The sequence below is a fragment of the Dendrobates tinctorius genome, unplaced genomic scaffold (genome assembly GCF_039654945.1).
Source record: "Dendrobates tinctorius isolate UK_male_01 unplaced genomic scaffold, ASM3965494v1 ptg000250l, whole genome shotgun sequence".
Taxonomy (NCBI): domain Eukaryota; kingdom Metazoa; phylum Chordata; class Amphibia; order Anura; family Dendrobatidae; genus Dendrobates; species Dendrobates tinctorius.
In genome coordinates this window covers 26,221,971-26,245,800 of record NW_027361917.1, presented here as the reverse complement: position 1 = coordinate 26,245,800, position 23,830 = coordinate 26,221,971, and the positions used below count along the sequence as shown (strand labels likewise).

At 47.3% G+C, this 23,830-nt stretch overlaps 1 long non-coding RNA gene across 1 annotated transcript; it reads left to right on the top strand.

Moving 5' to 3' along the window:
- Nucleotides 1-3: 3 nt before the first annotated feature.
- On the top strand, nucleotides 4-22,481 carry LOC141063502 (uncharacterized). Its single transcript, XR_012224888.1, has 2 exons — nucleotides 4-62; nucleotides 21,805-22,481. It is a non-coding gene; the product is annotated as an uncharacterized lncRNA (long non-coding RNA).
- Nucleotides 22,482-23,830: the final 1,349 nt, after the last annotated feature.

The following is a 23,830-nucleotide window of genomic DNA, read 5'->3' as shown; positions in this document are numbered from 1 at the left end:
GAACAGGGCGCATGTCCTGCAATACACCTTGCGCCAGCAACTGGGTGGGGCGGAGCTGGAAGGTGGGAGCCACGCCCTCTGTCATCTGCCTTTTACAATTGGAAAACTTGTTGCCATGGCGATCATGTTTTCTACTAGTTGTAATGGCGACTGGATTCTGGCAGTAACCGCTGGTCTAGCCCAGAGCCAGTGAGCCCACAGGGAATGGTCACACCAGAGAGGGCGCTGTCGTGTACCGTACTAATGTGCAGAAGAGAAATGTGTGGTGAAAGACAAACGTCTGTAAATGCTGATACTGCTGGTATGGATGGCGGCCACACAGCCCAAACCCTCAGTGCAATATGGGCTGCTTTCTTTATTCCAATGGCTGATTTTCTAGTAGAACTGTCTGCACCTGGATTTACACCATAGCTGTCACTGGTTGTGATGTCACCGCACCATAGCTGTCACTGGTTGTGATGTCACCGCACCATAGCTGTCACTGGTTGTGATGTCACCGCACCATAGCTGTCACTGGTTGTGATGTCACCGCACCATAGCTGTCACTGGTTGTGATGTCACCGCACCATAGCTGTCACTGGTTGTGATGTCGCCGCACCATAGCTGTCACTGGTTGTGATGTCGCCGCACCATAGCTGTCACTGGTTGTGATGTCGCCGCACCATAGCTGTCACTGGTTGTGATGTCAGCGCACCATAGCTGTCACTGGTTGTGATGTCACTGCACCATAGCTGTCACTGGTTGTGATGTCACCGCACCATAGCTGTCACTGGTTGTGATGTCGCCGCACCATAGCTGTCACTGGTTGTGATGTCGCCGCACCATAGCTGTCACTGGTTGTGATGTCGCCGCACCATAGCTGTCACTGGTTGTGATGTCGCCGCACCATAGCTGTCACTGGTTGTGATGTCGCCGCACCATAGCTGTCACTGGTTGTGATGTCGCCGCACCATAGCTGTCACTGGTTGTGATGTCACCGCACCATAGCTGTCACTGGTTGTGATGTCACCGCACCATAGCTGTCACTGGTTGTGATGTCACCGCACCATAGCTGTCTCTGGTTGTGATGTCACCGCACCATAGCTGTCACTGGTTGTGATGTCACCGCACCATAGCTGTCACTGGTTGTGATGTCACTGCACCATAGCTGTCACTGGTTGTGATGTCAGCGCACCATAGCTGTCACTGGTTGTGATGTCACCGCACCATAGCTGTCACTGGTTGTGATGTCACCGCACCATAGCTGTCACTGGTTGTGATGTCACCGCACCATAGCTGTCACTGGTTGTGATGTCACCGCACCATAGCTGTCACTGGTTGTGATATCACCGCACCATAGCTGTCACTGGTTGTGATATCACCGCACCATAGCTGTCACTGGTTGTGATATCACCGCACCATAGCTTTCACTGGTTGTGATATCACAGCACCATAGCTGTCACTGGTTGTGATGTCAGCGCACCATAGCTGTCACTGGTTGTGATGTCACTGCACCATAGCTGTCACTGGTTGTGATGTCAGCACACCATAGCTGTCACTGGTTGTGATGTCACCGCACCATAGCTGTCACTGGTTGTGATGTCACCGCACCATAGCTGTCACTGGTTGTGATATCACGGCACCATAGCTGTCACTGGTTGTGATGTCAGCGCACCATAGCTGTCACTGGTTGTGATGTCACCGCACCATAGCTGTCACTGGTTGTGATGTCACCCCACCATAGTTGTCACTGGTTGTGATATCACCGCACCATAGCTGTCACTGGTTGTGATATCACCGCACCATAGCTGTCACTGGTTGTGATATCACTGCACCATAGCTGTCACTGGTTGTGATGTCAGCGCACCATAGCTGTCACTGGTTGTGATGTCACTGCACCATAGCTGTCACTGGTTGTGATATCACAGCACCATAGCTGTCACTGGTTGTGATGTCAGCGCACCATAGCTGTCACTGGTTGTGATGTCACTGCACCATAGCTGTCACTGGTTGTGATGTCAGCGCACCATAGCTGTCACTGGTTGTGATGTCACCGCACCATAGCTGTCACTGGTTGTGATGTCACCGCACCATAGCTGTCACTGGTTGTGATATCACGGCACCATAGCTGTCACTGGTTGTGATGTCAGCGCACCATAGCTGTCACTGGTTGTGATGTCACCGCACCATAGCTGTCACTGGTTGTGATGTCAGCGCACCATAGCTGTCACTGGTTGTGATGTCACCGCACCATAGCTGTCACTGGTTGTGATGTCAGCGCACCATAGCTATCACTGGTTGTGATGTCACCGCACCATAGCTGTCACTGGTTGTGATGTCACCCCACCATAGCTGTCACTGGTTGTGATATCACCGCACCATAGCTGTCACTGGTTGTGATGTCACCGCACCATAGCTGTCACTGGTTGTGATGTCACCGCACCATAGCTGTCACTGGTTGTGATTTCACCGCACCATAGCTGTCACTGGTTGTGATGTCACCGCACCATAGCTGTCACTGGTTGTGATATCACTGCACCATAGCTGTCACTGGTTGTGATGTCAGCGCACCATAGCTGTCACTGGTTGTGATGTCAGCGCACCATAGCTGTCACTGGTTGTGATGTCACCGCACCATAGCTGTCACTGGTTGTGATGTCACCGCACCATAGCTGTCACTGGTTGTGATATCACCGCACCATAGCTGTCACTGGTTGTGATATCACCGCACCATAGCTGTCACTGGTTGTGATATCACAGCACCATAGCTGTCACTGGTTGTGATGTCACCGCACCATAGCTGTCACTGGTTGTGATATCACAGCACCATAGCTGTCACTGGTTGTGATGTCACTGCACCATAGCTGTCACTGGTTGTGATGTCAGCACACCATAGCTGTCACTGGTTGTGATGTCACCGCACCATAGCTGTCACTGGTTGTGATATCACGGCACCATAGCTGTCACTGGTTGTGATGTCAGCGCACCATAGCTGTCACTGGTTGTGATGTCACCGCACCATAGCTGTCACTGGTTGTGATGTCACCCCACCATAGCTGTCACTGGTTGTGATGTCACCGCACCATAGCTGTCACTGGTTGTGATGTCACCGCACCATAGCTGTCACTGGTTGTGATGTCACCGCACCATAGCTGTCACTGGTTGTGATGTCACCGCACCATAGCTGTCACTGGTTGTGATTTCACCGCACCATAGCTGTCACTGGTTGTGATGTCACCGCACCATAGCTGTCACTGGTTGTGATGTCACCGCACCATAGCTGTCACTGGTTGTGATGTCACCGCACCATAGCTGTCACTGGTTGTGATGTCACCGCACCATAGCTGTCACTGGTTGTGATGTCACCGCACCATAGCTGTCACTGGTTGTGATTTCACCGCACCATAGCTGTCACTGGTTGTGATGTCACCGCACCATAGCTGTCACTGGTTGTCATGTCACCGCACCATAGCTATCACTGGTTGTGATGTCACCGCACCATAGCTGTCACTGGTTGTGATGTCACCGCACCACAGCTGTCTCTGGTTGTGATGTCACCGCACCATAGCTGTCACTGGTTGTGATGTCACCGCACCATAGCTGTCACTGGTTGTGATGTCGCCGCACCATAGCTGTCACTGGTTGTGATGTCGCCGCACCATAGCTGTCACTGGTTGTGATGTCGCCGCACCATAGCTGTCACTGGTTGTGATGTCAGCGCACCATAGCTGTCACTGGTTGTGATGTCAGCGCACCATAGCTGTCACTGGTTGTGATGTCACCGCACCATAGCTGTCACTGGTTGTGATATCACTGCACCATAGCTGTCACTGGTTGTGATGTCAGCGCACCATAGCTGTCACTGGTTGTGATGTCAGCGCACCATAGCTGTCACTGGTTGTGATGTCACCGCACCATAGCTGTCACTGGTTGTGATGTCACCGCACCATAGCTGTCACTGGTTGTGATATCACCGCACCATAGCTGTCACTGGTTGTGATATCACCGCACCATAGCTGTCACTGGTTGTGATATCACAGCACCATAGCTGTCACTGGTTGTGATGTCACCGCACCATAGCTGTCACTGGTTGTGATATCACAGCACCATAGCTGTCACTGGTTGTGATGTCACTGCACCATAGCTGTCACTGGTTGTGATGTCAGCACACCATAGCTGTCACTGGTTGTGATGTCACCGCACCATAGCTGTCACTGGTTGTGATGTCACCGCACCATAGCTGTCACTGGTTGTGATGTCAGCGCACCATAGCTGTCACTGGTTGTGATGTCACCGCACCATAGCTGTCACTGGTTGTGATGTCACCCCACCATAGCTGTCACTGGTTGTGATGTCACCGCACCATAGCTGTCACTTGTTGTGATGTCACCGCACCATAGCTGTCACTGGTTGTGATGTCACCGCACCATAGCTGTCACTGGTTGTGATGTCACCGCACCATAGCTGTCACTGGTTGTGATTTCACCGCACCATAGCTGTCACTGGTTGTGATGTCACCGCACCATAGCTGTCACTGGTTGTGATGTCACCGCACCATAGCTGTCACTGGTTGTGATGTCACCGCACCACAGCTGTCTCTGGTTGTGATGTCACCGCACCATAGCTGTCACTGGTTGTGATGTCACCGCACCATAGCTGTCACTGGTTGTGATGTCACCGCACCATAGCTGTCACTGGTTGTGCTGTCATCGCACCATAGCTGTCACTGGTTGTGATGTCATCTCACCATAGCTGTCACTGGTTATCATGTCACCGCACCATAGCTGTCACTGGTTGTCATGTCACCGCACCATAGCTGTCACTGGTTGTCATGTCACCGCACCATAGCTGTCACTGGTTGTGATGTCACCGCACCATAGCTGTCACTGGTTGTGATGTCACCGCACCATAGCTGTCACTGGTTGTGATGTCACCGCACCATAGCTGTCACTGGTTGTGACGTCATCGCACCATAGCTGTCACTGGTTGTGATGTCACCGCACCTTAGCTGTCACTGGTTGTGATGTCACCGCACCATAGCTGTCACTGGTTGTGATGTCACCGCACCATAGCTGTCACTGGTTGTGATGTCACCCTACCATAGATGTCACTCTATATTTTTCTCTGTTGTGCTTCAAATAGGACGCTTGCTGTAAAAAAAATCCCCCTTATAACAGCCTTATGCGCTGACCACAGGGATTCATCAGTTACTTCCCCACTATCATTTTCATGGACATAACGTGTCAATTCCGCCGACACTCTCTTTACTACCTGTTCATCCAGAAGGAGAGACATGTTCAGCCAAAATCTGGAGGAAGGGTTAGCCTGGTGACGCAGAGCCAATTTCAGGGATACAGGGGCATGATCCGACAATGAAATCAGACCAATATTCGCTGAAATGCATCTACCGAATGCCTTGTTGTCCACTAAAAAGAAATCTATCCCACAAGAAGTCCGATGACGGAAGGAATTGAAAGTATAATCCTTTTCATCATTATGGGAATATCTCATGTAATCATGTAATTGGTATTCATTTATTAATGATTTCACCTCCGTCCAGACTCGGACTGATCGCGTAAGGGCTTTAATCGCTTTCTTTTCAGATTTTTAGTGAGTCAGAATGAACATAAACCAGCAATTCAGGAATTGCTTTTTTTTAATGTAATTCCGTGTGTGGTAGAATGGATTCTTGATTCTTCGAGTCAGTACGATTACAACGATAACTCCACATTTATATTTTTTTTCATGTTTTGGCGCTTTTACATAATAAAAACTATTTTATAGAAAAAATAATGATTTTTGCATCGCTTTATTCTAAGAGACATAACTTTTTTATTTTTCCGCTGATGGAGCTGTATGACAGCTTGTTTTTGGGTTTTTTTGCGGGACAAGATGATGCTTTCAGTGGACCATGTATATCTATATTTGTCTTTTTTTATCTCATTTTATTCCACTTTTAGCTTGGCGGTATGATGATTATGTTTTGCCATGTTTTTTATCTAAAGGGGTTAACTAGTGGGACAGTCTTATAGGTCAGGTTGTTCCGGACGCAGCAATACCAAATATGTGTACTTTTATTGTTTATATATACTTTTTTCATAAAAATATTTATTCATGGGTACAATATATTTAGATTTTTTCAAAATTATTATTGATATTTTTGGGACATTTTGAGTTGTTTGGTTATTACTGTCACTTTAACAGATGAAAAGAAACAATTGAGATGGGAAGATTTTAATTTAGTTACATAATAATTCTGCAGACTAATAATTGGCCAAAAATTATGCACACAGAAATTCTCCTAAGAAAGACAAAACCTCACTTTTCTTTCTTAAATATTCAGGTTTAGGTTTATTAACCTCTTGGACTGACCAACACTACTGTTGTTGTTCAATAATACCCAATTATTGTGCACACAGTTTCCAACTAACAATGTCATGCTGTGGTCACTCGACAATAAAAAAAAGAGAGTGTCATGGTTAGGACATGGTTGATGTCCTGTTCTGTCAGGGTTAATTGTGCTGGCCTCCCTTTGGATATGGGAGAAGTACTTATACTCACTCTGGACTAGGATTCCCTGTCAGCTCTACTTTCCTCTAGTCCAGAGGTCTTGAACCTTTCTGACCTTGAGGGCCACATTCAGCTCTGAGAGAGGGTCACGAGCAACATTCAGCTCTGAGAGAGGGTCGCAAACCAGCCTTGAGAGAGGGTCTCAAGCCACATTCAGCTCCCGCACCCCTCACAATAGTGGAAACCAAAGCCCCCATTACAGGCATAATGGTAACCAAATATTTTCTACAGAAATCACCCCAAAGCAGTATATCAAGATCCAGGGGTTCCCACATACCCCCATTCAGTTCTCTCTCATCAAGCACTCCCAACACACTGTCACATGAAGCATAAAGCACCTCCTCTGACAGGTGGTATCATCTTGTCTCCAGCGTACCATACTTAAGTTATCTCAAAACTCCTAAGACCAGTATATGTGCATCCAGATCTGCTCTTCTGTGCAGGGCTGCTCACAAAAGTCACCATTTTCAGATGCGCTATTCATACCTGTTTGCTAGATCTGGAGCTAATGCGCCAAGCTGGCAGACAGTCGCGAGCCACAATTCATGAGCCCGTGAGCCACATGTGGCTCCCGAGCTACAGGTTGGGGACGCCTGCTCTAGTCTGTGTGTCTGACCCGTGGAGTGTGTGTGTTTGGTTTGCAATTGTTTTGCTTGCTCTCTGTGCGTACTTTGTTCTTTTGGATTTCTGACCTCTGGCTTCCCTTCTGACAATCACTGTCTCACCCCTTCGGTACCTCGTGATCTCCTGGTTCTGATCTTAGGTTGTTTGACTACTCTCCTGTGTTTATTGTCTCCTCAGCACCCCGGCGTCTGGCTCCGCCCCCGACCACCTCCTACTCTGTCACATGGTTCAGGTCCTGGTTATTACCTGTTTAGTTACATGGTGCTCTGCTCTCGGCACCATTGCTGCGGCGTGCAGCTCTTCCCGCAGCAGTAATACCCAGGAGTTGTGACATTATAGCTGACATTACAGCCTTTCCCTGGTGGTGGGGTGTTAGTATACTATGGATCAGGTACAGTTTCTGACGAAACAGGTTAATGACAACTCCCAGCTTATGCAGAAGCTGTCCCTGGAGCAGCAAGCTCTGGTTCACTCGCACCAACAGGTGCAGAAAGATGTGGCAGGTGCTTTACAGGGGTCTGCTCCGTTGGGGTTCTGGGAGGGGGGCCCCACTGATGTTTCCTTCGCGGACCCCGAGCCACCGGTAAAGTTACCTGACAATTTTTCCGGAGATAAAAAATTGTTTTAGGGTCTTCAAGGAGGGATGCCAGCTGTTTTTTGAATTGCGTCTCTGGGCCTTTGGAAATGAAAGGCAGAGGGTGAGGATCGTAATGTCCTTATTAAGGGGGGCTCCACAGGCATGGGCTTTTTCTCTCTCTTCCTCTCCTTCTGAACGTATGCCTGTGAACTTATTCTTTGGGGCTCTGGGGCACATTTATGATGAGCCTGATAGAGTCTGCCTGGCAGAAGATATGGTGATGAATGTGACACAGGGGAGGCACTCAACTGAATGGTTCTGCTCAGAATTTAGACTTTGGGCAGCCGAAGTATCTTGGAACGATGACGCCCTGAGGGCATTGTTCCGCAAGGGCCTGTCTGATCGTCTAAAGGACGCTCTGGCACTTCATCCTCCTCCTGACACCCTGGAGGACGTCATAAGGCAGGCGGTCTGGATGGACTGGAGGTTCCATGCTAGATGAGTGATGCAACAAGAGACTCCCTTGTACTCCAAATTGTGTGACACTGCACCTGTATCTTAGCCCATGGAGATTAGGTCAGTCTCGGTTAAGGAGAAAGGGAGAAGGCACCATAGAGACAACCTACTATGCTTTTACATTTTACATTTCTAGAATTCGACCTTTTCTTACTTTTGACTCTGCAAAAACTCTTACTGTTTCTCTTATTCATTCTCGTCTCGACTATTGTAACTCTCTTCTAATCGGTCTCCCTCTTACCAAACTCTCCCCTCTCCAATCTGTCTTGAATGGTGCAGCCAGGATCATATTCCTCACCAATCGTTACACTGATGCCTCTACCTTGTGCCAGTCATTACACTGGCTACCCATCCACTCCAGAATTCAGTATAAACTTATTACCCTCACCCACAAAGCCCTCCATGGCTCAGCACCACCCTACATCTCCTCCCTTGTTTCAGTATACCACCCTACCCGCGCCCTCCGTTCTGCTGATGACCTCAGGTTAGCATCCTCAATAGTCAGAACCTCCTACTCCCGTCTCCAAGACTTTACACGTGCTGCGCCAATTCTTTGGAATGCACTTCCCAGGTCAATATGATTAGTCCCCAATCCCCACAATTTTAAGCGTGCCCTGAAAACGCATTTATTCAGACTGGCCTATCGCCTCAACACATTAACCTAATCTATCCCTGTGTGGCACAGCCAAAAGTTTTACCATAACCAGATTCCCCGCATCATGTTCCCACATGCTTTATGCATCCATTAGCCCTCTGTGTTTGTACTGTTACATACTTAACATTATGGCTGGTCCAAACAATCAGGGCAATTGTTACCACCCACCTTTCGTGTCTACCTCTTTCCTCATAGACTGTAAGCTTGCGAGCAGGGCCCTCTTTCCTCTTGGTATTTGTTATAATCTATGTGATTATTGTTATGCTGTAATGTCTATTGTCTGTACAAATCCCCTCTGAAATGTAAAGTGCTGTGGAATATGTCGGCGCTATAGAAATAAAATTTAGTATTATTATTATTTTACTGTGGAGCCTCTGGACATTAGAAAAAAAACTTCCCCTCCTGCCCTTCTTCAGTGAAACCATCAGACTGAGTCTGGGCAACAATCGAGGAGGTTGTCCAGATTCCCAGGTACATTTTTCTTGCTTGCAAAAATTGTGCTCCAGGTGGAATTGGAACTTGCTGGCGGTCATGTGGTAACCACTGCCTTTGTTGTATGCGGTTCTTCCATTAATTTGATTGATGCCCAAGTAGTGACTCGTTATAAGATAGGGACAGTCAGGCTGAAAGACCCTGTTAAAATTGTGGCTGTTGATTCATCCCCTCTTACCCGGGACGGAATTTGTTTCAGGACTGATGTCTTTGCTCTGAAAGTGGGTTCCACTCACATGGAAAAACTAAATTGTTTCGTTATGAATAATCTGACTGCCGAACTGCTATTGGGGATGCCCTGGCTGCAACGCCACAATCCGCTCATTGATTGGGTGGCAGGGGAGATCACTCAATGGAGATGTAAGGATAACGGTCCGTGTTGTAACCTTGGACCTTTTGCTAACCCGGTAAAGTCTATATCTGTGTCATCTGTCAGTCTGGAGGGTATTCCAGAGTACCAGAAGGACTTCGAAGACGTGTTTTCCGAAAGCAAGGTTCAGGCGCTTCCACCACATCGACCTTGTGATTTTGATATTGATTTAGTCCCAGGAGTCAAATTACCCAAGGCTCGTCTGTACAATTTGTCCGGAGCGGCAAGCCATGAAAGAGTACATCACAGAGAGTCTCCGCAAGGGGCATAGTCGTCCCTCTGTCTCACCCGTGGCAGCAGGGTTTTTCTTTGTGAAGACAAAAGATGGTGGTTTGCGACTGTGCCTCGACTTTCGGGAAGTGAATAACATTACTGTGAAGAACACGTACCCTCTCCCTCTGATTCCCGATTTATGTAATCAACTCACGGGGGCCAAATGGTTTTCTAAGCTTGACTTATGAGGGGCTTATAACCTTATAAGGATCCGGGAGGGAGATGAATGGAAAACAGCGTTTCTGATGACCGAGGGGTTGTTTGAAAATTTGGTTATGCCCTTCGGTCTCACTAACGCCCCTGCTGTTTTCCAGAATTTCATTAATGTTGTTTTTTCTGACCTGATTGGGCACTGTGTGGTCATTTACCTGGATGACATCTTGATTTACTCAGAGGACAGTCAGTCACACTTACACCATCTATGTACGGTTCTTGTGAAACTCAGGGAGAACCATTTATACGCTAAGCTGGAGAAGTGTGAACTGTCTTTTCTGGGTTTAATTGTAACAGGAGAGGGATTCCGTATGGATCCGGGTGTTAGAATCTGTTCAGTTTGTGACTATCCGCCATTTTCTTGTAGTGTTCTGGCTGCTGGTCTTTTTCCCCTGGTGCTGGGTTTGTCTTGGGTCAGGTGATTGTATCACCCTTTATTAACTTGCACCTGTCTCCCATTCCTTGCTGGACAACAATGTTAATCCGCTTGAAGTCTAGCTTGGAGCCTTGCTTTGCCTTCTGTGAGTTGTATTAGTGCAGTTCTGGGACCTCTGTTTTTGTGACGTTATAGCGATATTGCTAGCGATATCGCTATGTGTGATACTTACCTCCGACCGGCTCCCCCGCTGTCTGTCGCTGATCGCGCGAGATCGGGCGGCTCCATTTCTCGTCGTCTGCTACCTGCTGGGCTTCCTGCTGTGTGAGACGAGCGACGCTGGACGCAGGCGGGAGGACGTCTGGATCGCTGTGTGTGAAAGGTGAGTATCGTGCGCAGCGTCGCTGCTGCATCGCTGTGAGATCTTCCTGTGTGGAAGCTCACTAGCGATCATTTAGCGATACACCAGCGATCCTGACCGGGTCGTATCACTGGTCGGATCGCTGGTGCATCGCTAAATGTAAAAGGGCCTTTACACCGGGGAAGGTTCAGGCCATTTCAGATTGGGTGCAACCTCATGACCTGAAGGGGTTGCAAAGATTCCTGGGCTTCGCTAATTACTATAGGAAGTTCATTAGAGGGTTTTTGCAAGTGGTGAAACCCTTAACGGACCTCACTCTCAAAGGGGCGGATGTAAAAAATTGGTCCGTGGCCGCAAAAGATTCCTTCCAGACACTGAAGAAATGTTTTACTTCAGCACCAGTGTTTATACAACCCGATCCGTCAAGATCTTTTATCGTGGGGGTGGGAGCTGCGTTATCCCAGGGTCTGTCCACCCTTACTAACCTTAAACCCAGTGCCTTTTTCTCTAAAATATTCTCTTCGGCAGAGAGAAATTACAATGTCGGCAACAGGGAATTGTTGGTGGTTAAATTGGCCTTCGAAGAATGGAGGCATTTTCTGGAGGGGGCTGTTCATCCCATTACGGTCATCATTGATCATAAAAACCTGGCCTATATCGAGTTCCCTAAGAGATTGACCCCCAGTCAGGCTCATAGGGCACTTTTTTTTTTCTCGATTTCATTTTACAGTTACGTTCCGACCAGGGTCTAAAAATATAAAGGCGGATGCCTTATCCCAAAGTTTTGTTTCTGTGTCCCCTCCAGAACCTCCTTCCTCCATTCTTCAACCGAGAGTGGTTGTGGTAGAAGTCTCTTCTGAGTTACAGAGAGAGATTTTGGAAGCATAAGCTCCCTGGAATAAACCCCCAGGTCAATTGTTTGCACCCAAACATTTCCATCTCACACTCTTGCAAGAATTTCATGATTCTTTCAATCCTCTTTTTATTGGTTTTAATACAACAAACAAAAGAAGACAAGCAATGTAAATATACACAAGGTTACAAGATATGTACTTCCTTGGAACATTCTTCCATTGATTACTATCACCACCTAAAGATCATATTTCAGTTTTTCAGATATGAATCAATGGAGTAGTCATATCAATTGGGTCAAAATTAATCCAAAAATCGTGAGTTCGTGAGCAAGTCCGGAAAGTATCCAGTGTGCTTGTCCATAATAAATCCAGTTGACAATCTCATACCAGCACTGAGAGAATGGACAGCCACTAGTCTCTGTTGTATATTCCTGTCTGGACTGGAAACCTTTACTTATACAAATACACTTAAGAGCAATGAACAATTCAAACAATAACATGAGATTAGAAGGAGAGGAACAGATTAGGGAAAATAGGGGAGAAGAAAATGGCGTGACTAAAGGCCCTTTTACATTTAGCGATGCACCAGCGATCCGACCAGCGATCCGACCTGGTCAGGATCGCTGGTGCATCGCTAAATGATCGCTAGAGAGCTTTCATACAGAAAGATCTCATAGCGATGCAGCAGCGACGCAGAGCACGATACTCACCTTTCACACACAGCGATCCTGACGTCCTCCCACCCGCGTCCAGCGTCGCTCGTCTCACACAGCAGGAAGCCCAGCAGGAAGCTGACGACGAGAAATGGAGCCGCCCGATCTCGCGGGATCAGCGATGGACAGCGGGGGAGCCGGTCAGAGGTAAGTATCACACATAGCGATATCGCTAGCAATATCGCTATAACGTCACAAAATCAGAGCCCCTCAACTACCAGTGAAGAGCAAAGATAGTGCCAAGATCTGAAAAGTTAATCGACTAATGGGCCTGTCACACTAAGCGATATCGCTAGCAATATCACTGTAACGTCACTGTTTTTTGTGACGTAGCAGCGATATTGCTAGCGATATCGCTACGTCTGATACTTACCTCCGACCGGCTCCCCGCTGGTTATCGCTGATCGCGCGAGAATGTCCTGGACCGTTTCTCGTCGTCAGCTTCCTGCTGGGCTTTCTGTGGCGCTGACGAGCGACGCATGGACGCGGGCGGGAGGACATCAGGATCGCCTCGTCTGACAGGTAAGTAACAACCCCCGACCCCTGCTATGTCGCTGGTGAGATCTGCCTGTGTGGCAGCCCACTAGCGACCACTTAGCGATGCACCAGCGAACCTGACCGGGTCATATCGCTGGTCGGGATCGCTGGTGCATCGCTAAGTGTGACAGCACCTTAACTCCCCATGAGACTTAAATACTTCTTTGATTTCCTGTACGTTATCCATGGTGTCCAGATTCTTCTGAATTTGTCTTGGGTAAAGTATGCATAAGCTGCTATCTCCTCTATATAATAAAGCTGGTCAACTTTATGAACCCATTCCAAGGTACTCAGACTTTTTTGGGTGCAACATTTTATAGGTATTAGCAGTTTGGCAGCTGCTATTAAAAATAATAATAATGTCTTATATTTGCACTGTGACAAACTGCTGGACCAGTTAAGGAAGACAAGACTCGGTTGGGGAGATTCAGGAAGCAAACATACCCTAGAAATAATTTTTAAGGTGCTCCTCCAGAACGGTTTGATCCTCTCACATGACCACCAAATGTGCAAAAAAGACCCTCTAGCTGTTTCGCATCTCCAGCATGTTGGGGAGGTATTGCGAAACCACATATGTGTTTTTTCAGGGGTAGTGTATCACCTTGTGAATATCTTGTATGAATTCTCCTGAACTCTTACACACTTGGATGGGCCAAATGAATTTTTGTATATGTGTTCTACTTCCCAGTCCTCTAATTTGAGACCTAGCTCTTCCTCCCACCTTAGTATGTAGGCTGTAGGCTCTTCTTACAGGAATTGAATCCACCAAAAGAGATTGATATATTTTTGTCAAGACGCCCCTAGGTTGTTTAAGTTGCTTTAATAGTGTTTCAAAAATAGTTAGTTTCCTAATGGGCTGTCCTACCTGCATGTAAGAGTTTATAGCATGAATTTCATGATTCTATGTTAAGTGCATACCCTGGGATTGCAGCTCCCCAGGGGGCAGTAGCAACTTGCGAGGTGTTTTTGGTGGCCCTCTATGGGTACTGATATCAAAAGGTTTGTAAATACCTGTGGGGTGTGCACTCGGTCTAAGAGCTCTCAGGTCTGGCCGGCCGGGGAATTGGTACCTTTGCCAATTCCGGATAAACCATGGACACACCTGTCCATGGACTTTATCACTAATCTTCCCCCTTCCAAGGGCAACTCAGAAGTATGGGTAGTGGTTGATAGGCGTTCGAAGCAAGCCCACTTTGTGCCGTTATCTGTGTTACCTTCTGCCGAAACCTTGGCTTGCTTGTTTATACAGCACATAGTTCGGTTGCATGGGGTATCTGTGAATGTGGTGTCTGACAGGGGTATGCAATTTGTGGCCAGGTTTTGGAGGGCTTTTGTAAGAAGTTGGGGGTGGGGGTTACATTGTCATTCTCCTCTGCTTATCACCCGGAATCTAACGGACAGACTGAATACACCGACCACACAAGATTGTAGAGGTGATCAACCTGGTGGCCTATAGATTACATTTGCTCACCTCCTTCAAAATATCTAATGTCTTCCACAGGTCCCTATTAAAACCTATGGGGACGGTTAGAGAAGATTCCTCATCCAATGTTACGCCAGTGTTGGTAGAAGGTCAGCTGGAGTACGAGGTAGGGTGCATCATTAATTCACGGTGGGTGCGCTGGAGGCTTCAGTATCTAATCCATTGGAAGGGATATTCCATTGAGGATCTGTCATGGGTTCCGGCCAGTTCTGTGCACGCTGATCGACTGGTGCAGGCTTTTCATGCCAGATATCCTGAGAAGCCTGGGGGTCCAGTGGCCGCCCATTAAGAGGTGGGTACTGTCATGTTTAGGACATGGTTGTCACGCCCGCGCCTTGGCTGAATGGCGCGAGCCGGGGGTTGTGGCCCCACTGTGCCACAGACCAGACTACCCTGGAAGGGGCGTGACTGCGACAGCTACCTTGGTCTTCACTGGAGCCTCTGATGGTGAGGTCAGGCTTGTGCGGCAGATAGCTGTCGGGTGCCACTCCAGGGTGGTGTCTGGCTGTGGCTGCTGATCCCACTTAGAGACAAGTCACTTGGACAGATGTGACTGACAGGCAGACTGAGACACAGGGCAAGTAGGTACGACAGATACAGGGCAAGCAGGCATGACTTTGAGACACTGGGCAAACAGGCGTGGCTTGGAGACACTGGTTTAGGCGGACACGGCTTGAGACACAGGACGGGCGAGCACGGCTTGAGACACAGGACAGGCGGGCACGGCTTGAGACACAGGACAGGCGGGCACGGCTTGAGACACAGGACAGGCGGGCACGGCTTGAGACACAGGACAGGTGGGCACGGCTTGAGACACAGGACAGGCGGGCACGGCTTGAGAAGGAACAGGTAGGGACCTGTTCACACAGCAGGTGCAGGTATGGATGCAGGCAGGCAGGAGTGGAATATGAAGTAACAGGTTTGGACCTGTTCACACAGGAGGTGCAGGTATGGATGCAGGCAGGCATGGAATATGAAGGAACAGGTCTGGACCTGTTCACACAGGAGGTGCAGGTATGGATGCAGGCAGGCAGGAGTGGAATGTGAAGGAACAGGTTTGGACCTGTTCACACAGGAGGTGCAGGTATGGATGCAGGCGTGAAATAAGAAGGAACAGGTTTGGACCTGTTCACACAGGGGGTGCAGGTGAAGGCAGAAGTACAGAGAGAAGCTGCAGAAAGAGGTTCTGCAGTGGCAGAAGGAGCCGTGCAGGCAGAGCGGCTAAGGAGCCGGGCAGACAGAGCGGCTAGAGAGCCGGGCACACAGAGTGGCTAGGGAGCCGGGCAGACAGAGCGGCTAGGGAGCCGTGCAGAGATAGAGCGGCGAGGGTACAGATGCACAGATAAAGCTGCGAGGGTGCAGATGCACAGATAAAGCTGCGAGGGTGTAGATGCACAGATAAAGCTGCGAGGGTGCAGATGCACAGATAAAGCTGCGAGGGTGCAGATGCACAGATAAAGCTGCGAGAGTGCAGATACACAGATAAAGCTGCGAGAGTGCAGATACACAGACAGGGAGGACACAAGGAAAGACACAGCAAGGAAGGGAGCCACGGACAAGGAGAAAGGGAGACTGATAGACAAAGGTAAGACTGAGTTCAGACAGAGAGACAGGGACAAAGACACAAGGACCAGGATATTCAGCCTCCTGGCAGGCGGGCAGAGAACAGACAAGGCACTGGGAACAAGACTCAAGGACCAGGATATTCAGCCTCCTGGCAGGCGGACAGAGAAATGCTAGGCAAGGTACCGAGACACAGGAATACAAACTAAGAGCCTTCAGAGAAGGCAAGACATAGGACAGGGCCTGGCTAGCTCAGCAGCAAGGAGCTAACTGAGTTTAGACATTGCACAGGCTATGTTTCAGTGGGAGTGGCGAAACTAAATAGTCAAGGGCTCCAGGTGATTGGTCAGGGACAGATTACACAGGTGCACCCTGACTGCATAAGAACCAGAGAGTTCAGGCGCCGCCCCCCATACACACAGTCTGGAAACATGGAGAGCAGAGGCACAGAGTTGGCAACAGACAGAATTCACAGCATGGCTTGAAGCAGAAAGTAAGTTGGTGTGCGGGGGATGGGAGGCCATGCAGTGATGCCAGCAGGGTTGATACAATGGCTAATGTCCTGTTCTCTCAGGGTTAATTTTGCTGGCCTCCCTTTGGATTTGGGAGGGGTATGTATGTGAAGGGTTAATACTAAAATCAGAGCTTAAGTTTCACTTCTCCATTTCTCTGTAAGGTTTCGTTTCTTAATTTTTGTTGTTGTAAGATAAATCTTTGTAATTGGCATGGGCTGTCATGAAACCAGACTGTTCCCATCTGTATAAGATAAGGGAGGCGGCGGTGTAAAACTCTGAAGAATATGCCATTATACTACTTTCTACGCTATCTAGGTACGGACATATATGTAGTTTCCGGTTTTCTTGCAATATTATTGGCTTACAAAGTGAAATGATGCTATTGGTACTTGAGAACCTTGCATAATTAAGCAAAAGATTATAAAAGATGTGACTAAAATAAAGGAGCTTAGTGATCTGCCTCGATCCTCCCGTACAGAGACCCCAGTCTCCGTGTGGTCATTTGAGTTGCTAGCAACACTGGAATAATTTGGAAATCACTGGATCAACCGTGAAGGGTTATTCTAGCCCTCCCAAAATAGCTACCTCGACAGTGGCACCCAACGTGGGGCCCCCGAACAGGGACGCCTCTGCCCCCGGAGGACAACAAGACAAAGGACCCTCGGAGCGGACACAGGTGCTGGAAAATTGGGACTGATCACCCCCCACAACCACGGTAAGTTGGCAGTTATACTGTTCAGACTGACCGTTGGTGTGGTTTTCCTGTGCTTGTTGCTGCAAAGAGGGTCTGAGGTTTGTCCCCGTGGTGGGGTGATTAATGGGTGGAATTATATAGAGGTGTAGTCCCGTTGGGGGCCCAGTGCTCGAACTGTACCTCATAAGGGACGGACACCCCGGATTGACCAGTGATTGTGACTCTCTTTATAGTCAAAATATCCTGAATTCCTGATCATTGTTAGTTATCAGGCGTGGTCATGTGATCGAAGACTGGGTAGGATACGTAACTCAGTTATATATAGAAAGATATATATAACCAGAGGTGTCTGGAGGGATAGTCTGAGACGCCCTCCTCCTTTCACTGAGTACCGCGAATTTTGGGCTTCCCAGAGGGGGTTGACCCTGTGGAACAAACGGAGACGGCTACTCCAGTATTGTGCACAATTTGTCAGGATATTTAGCTCTAAAGGAGAGAATTATGCTTCTGTGGAGGAAAAATAAAAGTTTGGAATTGTGTGAAGGATCAGATACTGTTAGTCTTATGATTCAAAGACGAGGAAAGAAATTTGTCAGGAATGCAGGAAAAATATTTTCGATTCTGGGATTTCCTAAGGGTGGGAGGTTGCAGCCTACACTATGGGATGAAGGAGTTAAAAGGTTGACTGATGGATTACTTAAAGGCGCTGAGGAATTCCGTGGCTTGGCACATGAATTGTATAATGATGCTTATGTGGAAATTGAACAGCAAGTGAATTCTGATTGTTTTTATTGCTATGTGGAAAAAAGGAAAATTGTCTAACACTGTGAAAAAGACTGAAAGTGTTGTGGTACAGGAAAGAATTGAGAATGTGATTGGTTAAGAAGGAACTAAGATTGATATTAATGTGTCAGGGAAATAGTTAAAAGTGATGATTTGAAACAAGAGGTCTCCCTGCTAGATGACAATTGTACAAGGAGACGGAGAGTCGCAGCCCCCACCTCTGCTGACGGCACCTATTATCCGCAGCTAGCCTCAATCCCCGTTCACCTGATCCAGAGGAAAAAAAAAGTTTTCAGAAGACTTTAACCTGCTCTGTTCAGGAGAGGGAAAGAGAGAAAAAAGAAAAAAAAAGCAAGCTAGCAGCTGCAGCTGCTTCAGTACCCCCTCCCATCTTAGCCCACACCATATCCCCCTTCGCCCCCACCGAAGCTGCGAGTACACAGCCAGTCTCTTATCAGTATCACTGGAGCACACACCAAACTTTGGCCCCCCCTCAGCTACTGGGAACCCTGCTCCTCAGCCCCTCCCTGCTAATGCTGGCGCTGTGGACGATTTGGTCACTTTCAGAGAGACTGTCACACTCCCGCTGATAGATGCTACCCTAAAGTTCCCTCTTCCAATCGTAATCTAAATACTGGGAACCCCAGAGGATACCCCAGTTACGGACAGCCCCAAAATCCTGATAATTGTCCATACTGAAGGGGTGGCCAACCAGGGTCTGCCATCACAATGTCCTCCGCCAAACCTGGGGCATGCTCATCCGTCACGCTCCCTGTAGGGGACACCCTTGTTAAGTTCATGGTAGACACTGGGGCGGCCAATTCTATAATCAAATCATCAGATGTACCTATGAATATCCCTATTCAATTCTCAGATCAAGAGCTTGTTTTAATTGGAGTAGATGGCAGACCCAATAAACATACTCTTACAAAACCCATCCCTGTAGGACCTTTCCCCGAGGTTACTGCTCAGTTCGTGATCTCTCCCACATGTCCTGTAAATTTACTAGGGGCAGATTTATTATCACAGTTCCGCTCCGGAATACAATTCCAAGATGATGGTCAGATGGTTTTTTTTGTTATATAATCCCTATGTAGATGAAGACAGTGAGGAAATCTGTATTTTGCATGCCCTTCTTACGATTATGATGGCCCTGATAGGCCCAGGTCCACCCCCAATATTGCCTGAGGATCAATGACTCACCCAAAACCTCTCAGAGATACTATCTAAACTCTGGTCAAAAGGGCCAAATGATATAGGGAAAATGCCTGTAGAACCAGTAAAAGTGTTTCTCAAACCTGGTTCCTAATCCTCATGCTCTTTTGTCCCAAATACCCCAGGATGCTGCTTGGTTTACAGTTATTGATCTTACCAATGCCTTCTTTAGCATTCCGTTACACCCAGACTGCCAGTTTCTATTTGCATTCACTTATCAGGGACAACAGTTAATATGGACAGTTATGTCACAAGGGGCCCAAAACAGTCCCAACCAGTTTGCAAAAAAATATGAGCAGGTGTCTTTTGCCATTGTTGCCACTGTTAGCCTCCTTAAGCATCTGGCAGCACTGAACTGTCGAGTTTCGGCCTCTGGACTTCAGTTCTGCCTTGGTCAAGTGATGTTCTTGGGTCACTGTCTCCTTCAGGGTGTCAGATACCTCACAGAAGAAAGAAAAATAGCTGTCAGCTCCCTTCCTTTCCCAAAAGATGAAACTGAACTCCAGCGTTTTCTTGGATTATGTACTTATTGTTGTCAGTGGATACTGGATGCATCCCGCATAGTGTAACCCCTTTACAACGCCTTGAAAGATGGCATAATGAACTAGAAGGAAAGATGGCAGTGATGAGGATTACCTCCAATATGACTGTTCCCAACTTCTGATAGAAGAAACAGCTACTCCACCAAATGTCAGTGAGAATCCACTCCCAAATCCCGATCTGGTGTTATACACGGATGGTTCAAGATATGCTGACGAGTTTAGTAGATTCCACACGGGATATGCTGTTACCACAGAGGACACTGTAGTGCACGCAGCTGCGCTCCCGCCCTCACAGTCAGCACAAGAAGCAGAACTCCAGGCTCTGTCTACTGCGTGTACTTTGGCCAAGAGCAGACGGGCTAATATATACACGGACTCACGGTATGCATTTGGTATTGCTCACGATTTTGGGGCTCTATGGGCCAATCGAGGGTTTATTACTACTGCCGGAACCCCAGTGAAAAATGCTGAAGCTGTTAAAACCCTCATGGACTCGATCAAATTACCTACTCAGGTGGCCATTATCAAAGTTAAGGCGCACGGTCCTAGGACCAGTCCATAGACTGTTGGCAACGCATTTGCGGATATGCAAGCAAAAGCCGCTGCTCTTTTACCCGTTGAACCAACTATACCAACTATGGTGACCACACGCTCTCAGTGTAAACAGTTACAAGAAGCACTGACCCTACAAGAACCTGATGATCTACAACAGACTGAAGTTTTCTGTCGGACCCCGCGAGACCGCTTAATGACGATGCAGAGAATGTCTCCAAAGGAAGAGGTGAAGCAATGGAAAACTGATGGGGCACGAATGGATAATGGTCTCTGGAAAAAAGGACCAACTCGTGTGTCTCCCTAAGCGGATGTACCCTGCTATTGCCACATGGGCACATGGACCTACACATCGAGGAAAGAATCAGGCCCTCGCACTGGTGCAAAAATTCTACTGGGCCCCAGTTCTCCAGTTGGCCGGAAGCATTCCCTGTTACCAACATGACTGCAAAAAGTACAGCGAAGAAACTGGTGATGGAAGTTATATGCAGATATGGGGTTCCAGAAGTTGTTGAAAGTGATCAAGGCCCGGCCTTTTCTTCTCATTTGTACCAAGAAGTTCTGACAATGCTTAGATCCACTGTAGCCCTCCATACTCTGTACCACCCACAATCCAGTGGGGAAGTTGAGAGGTTGAAAGGCACACTGAGTGACAATTGACCAAAATGATGCAGGAAACTTCGGCTCCATGGCCAGAGCTCCTACCCATTGTACTATACCACATCCGTACTACCCCTATTGCAAAACATGGCCTGTCCCCATATGAGATATTGTTTGGTACTAGGCCCCCAGTTGCAAATTTCCAGCCCCAGCAGTTATCAGAAGAAACTGACCGTGCTGTTCAATATGTTATTCTGCTTAGTAAAAATCTTGCTAACACCTATGTTCTAGTTTCCTTTTCTTTTCCAGATTCAGCAGAAACCGACACCTGTCATAACCTGAAGCCTGGTGATTTGGTAGTCGTGAAAAGGCATGTCAGGAAGCATGGACTAGAACCCTTGTATGACGGTCCCGATCAAGTTCTCCTCATCACCCAACAAGCCAATAGCAAATGAAAGGGACATAATGTTTTGGTTTTTCGCATTTTCCATATTATTATTGGTAGAAGTTAAAGTTAAAGTTACAAGATATTCAATGACTCAAAGATCAATACGATAAAGACAGTGATTGTACTAAGGACAGTTGGTGGTCAGACACCTTCTCCTTTCTCAATCCAGCCAATTGGTTTAAGGGAATTGGGGGATGGATAGCTGGGATCTTACAAAGCTTGTTACACATTGCTGCCTGTATCCTTGTTGTATATGTGATACTAAACCTTGTTCTTTGGTGTATTCCTGCATGTATTAGGAAATTCTACACTAAGCCAGCTAATGATGATACCAAAGGTGTCGTTGCCCCTGCTCTTCTCTGCACCGATCTCAAAAGGCTACTTGATGAAGATGTTGAAGCCAAGCACATGGATACCTACAAAAGTTCCCCATCACCTTCATCAAAAATTGTTATTCGTGAACTGCAGTATACAGGGGGATGGCAATGACTGGTAACACGGCATCAGTCATGTGAAGACCAGTACCCCTCAAGTTGTTAGCTTGGGATAGCACCTCTGATGCTGCATATGTGTTAAAAAAAAATTATCTAGGGGGGAATGTGAAGGGTTAATACTAAAATCTGAGCTTAAGTTTCACTTCTCCATTTCTCTGTAAGGTTTCGTTTCTTAATTTTTGTTGTTGTAAGATAAATTTTTGTAATTGGCATGGGCTGTCATGAAGCCAGACTGTTCCCATCTGTATAAGATAAGGGAGGCGGTGGTGTAAAACTCTGAAGAATATGCCATTATACTACTTTCTACGCTATCTAGGTACAGACATATATGTAGTTTCCGGTTTTCTTGCAATATTATTGGCTTACAAAGTGAAATGATGCTATTGGTACTTGAGAACCTTGCATAATTAAGCAAAAGATTATAAAAGATGTGACTAAAATAAAGGAGCTTAGTGATCTGCCTCGATCCTCCCGTACAGAGACCCCAGTCTCCGTGTGGTCATTTGAGTTGCTAGCAACACTGGAATAATTTGGAAATCACTGGATCAACCGTGAAGGGTTAATTTAGCCCTCCCAAAATAGCTACCTCGACATGTATACTCACTCTGGACAAGGATTCCCTGTCAACTATACTTTTGTCTAGTCTGTGTGTCTGACCCCTGGAGTGGAGTGTTTGTTCGGTTTGCAATTGTTTTGCTTGCTCTCCTTGCGGTACTCTGTTTGTTTGTTCTTTTGGATTTGACCTCTGGCTTCCCTTCTGACAATCCCCTGTCTCACCCCTTTGGTACCTCGTGATCTCCTGGTTCTGATATTAGCTTGTTTGACTACTTTTCTGTGTGTATTATCTCCTCTGCACCCCGGTGTCTGGCCCCATCCCTGACCACCTCCTACTCTGTCACATGGTTCAGGTCCTGGATGTTACCTGGTTACTTACCCGGTGCTCTGCTCTCGACTCCCTTGATGCGGCACGCAGCTGTCCCCGCAGCAGTAATACCCGGGAGTCATGACAGAGTATCCACAGATTTGTTTCCTGCTGTCTCTAACTTCTAAAATCGTTCAGACAATGAGCCTATATATAAAACTAAATGAGATGATGGAAAGGTATGTGAGCAAGTCTTGGTATGAACTATAGAAAAGTCACTGATGCAGTAATATAACTACTTTGCATAACAAAATTGTCTGTGAAAATATCAACAGATGTAACATGAAGGCGAGAAGCATTTAAAGCTGATTACTCCTTATGTATCATGTCAGTAATACTGGAACTTCCATGTTTTATTGGTCAGAATAAAGAAGTAAGACTGAAACATCTTCACTTCCATTTCTGGCATTACAATTTTGTACAAATAACAGGAACTGGGAGAAGGTGACAGATGTAAGAATCATCATATTAGGAATAGGACTATTTCTTATTCCCTGATATTGACCACTAACACTACAGTATTTTTACATTTTTGTGGCTTAATGTTCCTGCTTTTTAACTGCAGTCAAAAATACTGTCAAGCATAAACCTGTACTAATAAACTACTGTATATACTTGAGTATAAGTCAACCTGAGTATAAGCCGAGGCACCTAATTTTGCCACCAAAAACTGGGGTAACTTACTGACTTGAGTATAAGTCGGGTATTCATTGTCCCCTCGTTCCGGCGCCGCAGCACTTCCTGCAGAGCGATCATGTGGCTCCGCTCATTAAGGTAATGAATATTCATTCCACGCCTATGGGAGTGGAGAGGCGTGAATATTCATTACCTTAATGAGCAGGGCCATGTTATCACTCTGCAGGAAGTGCTGCTGGTGCCGGAACGAAAGAGATGCAGCACGGGCGCGAA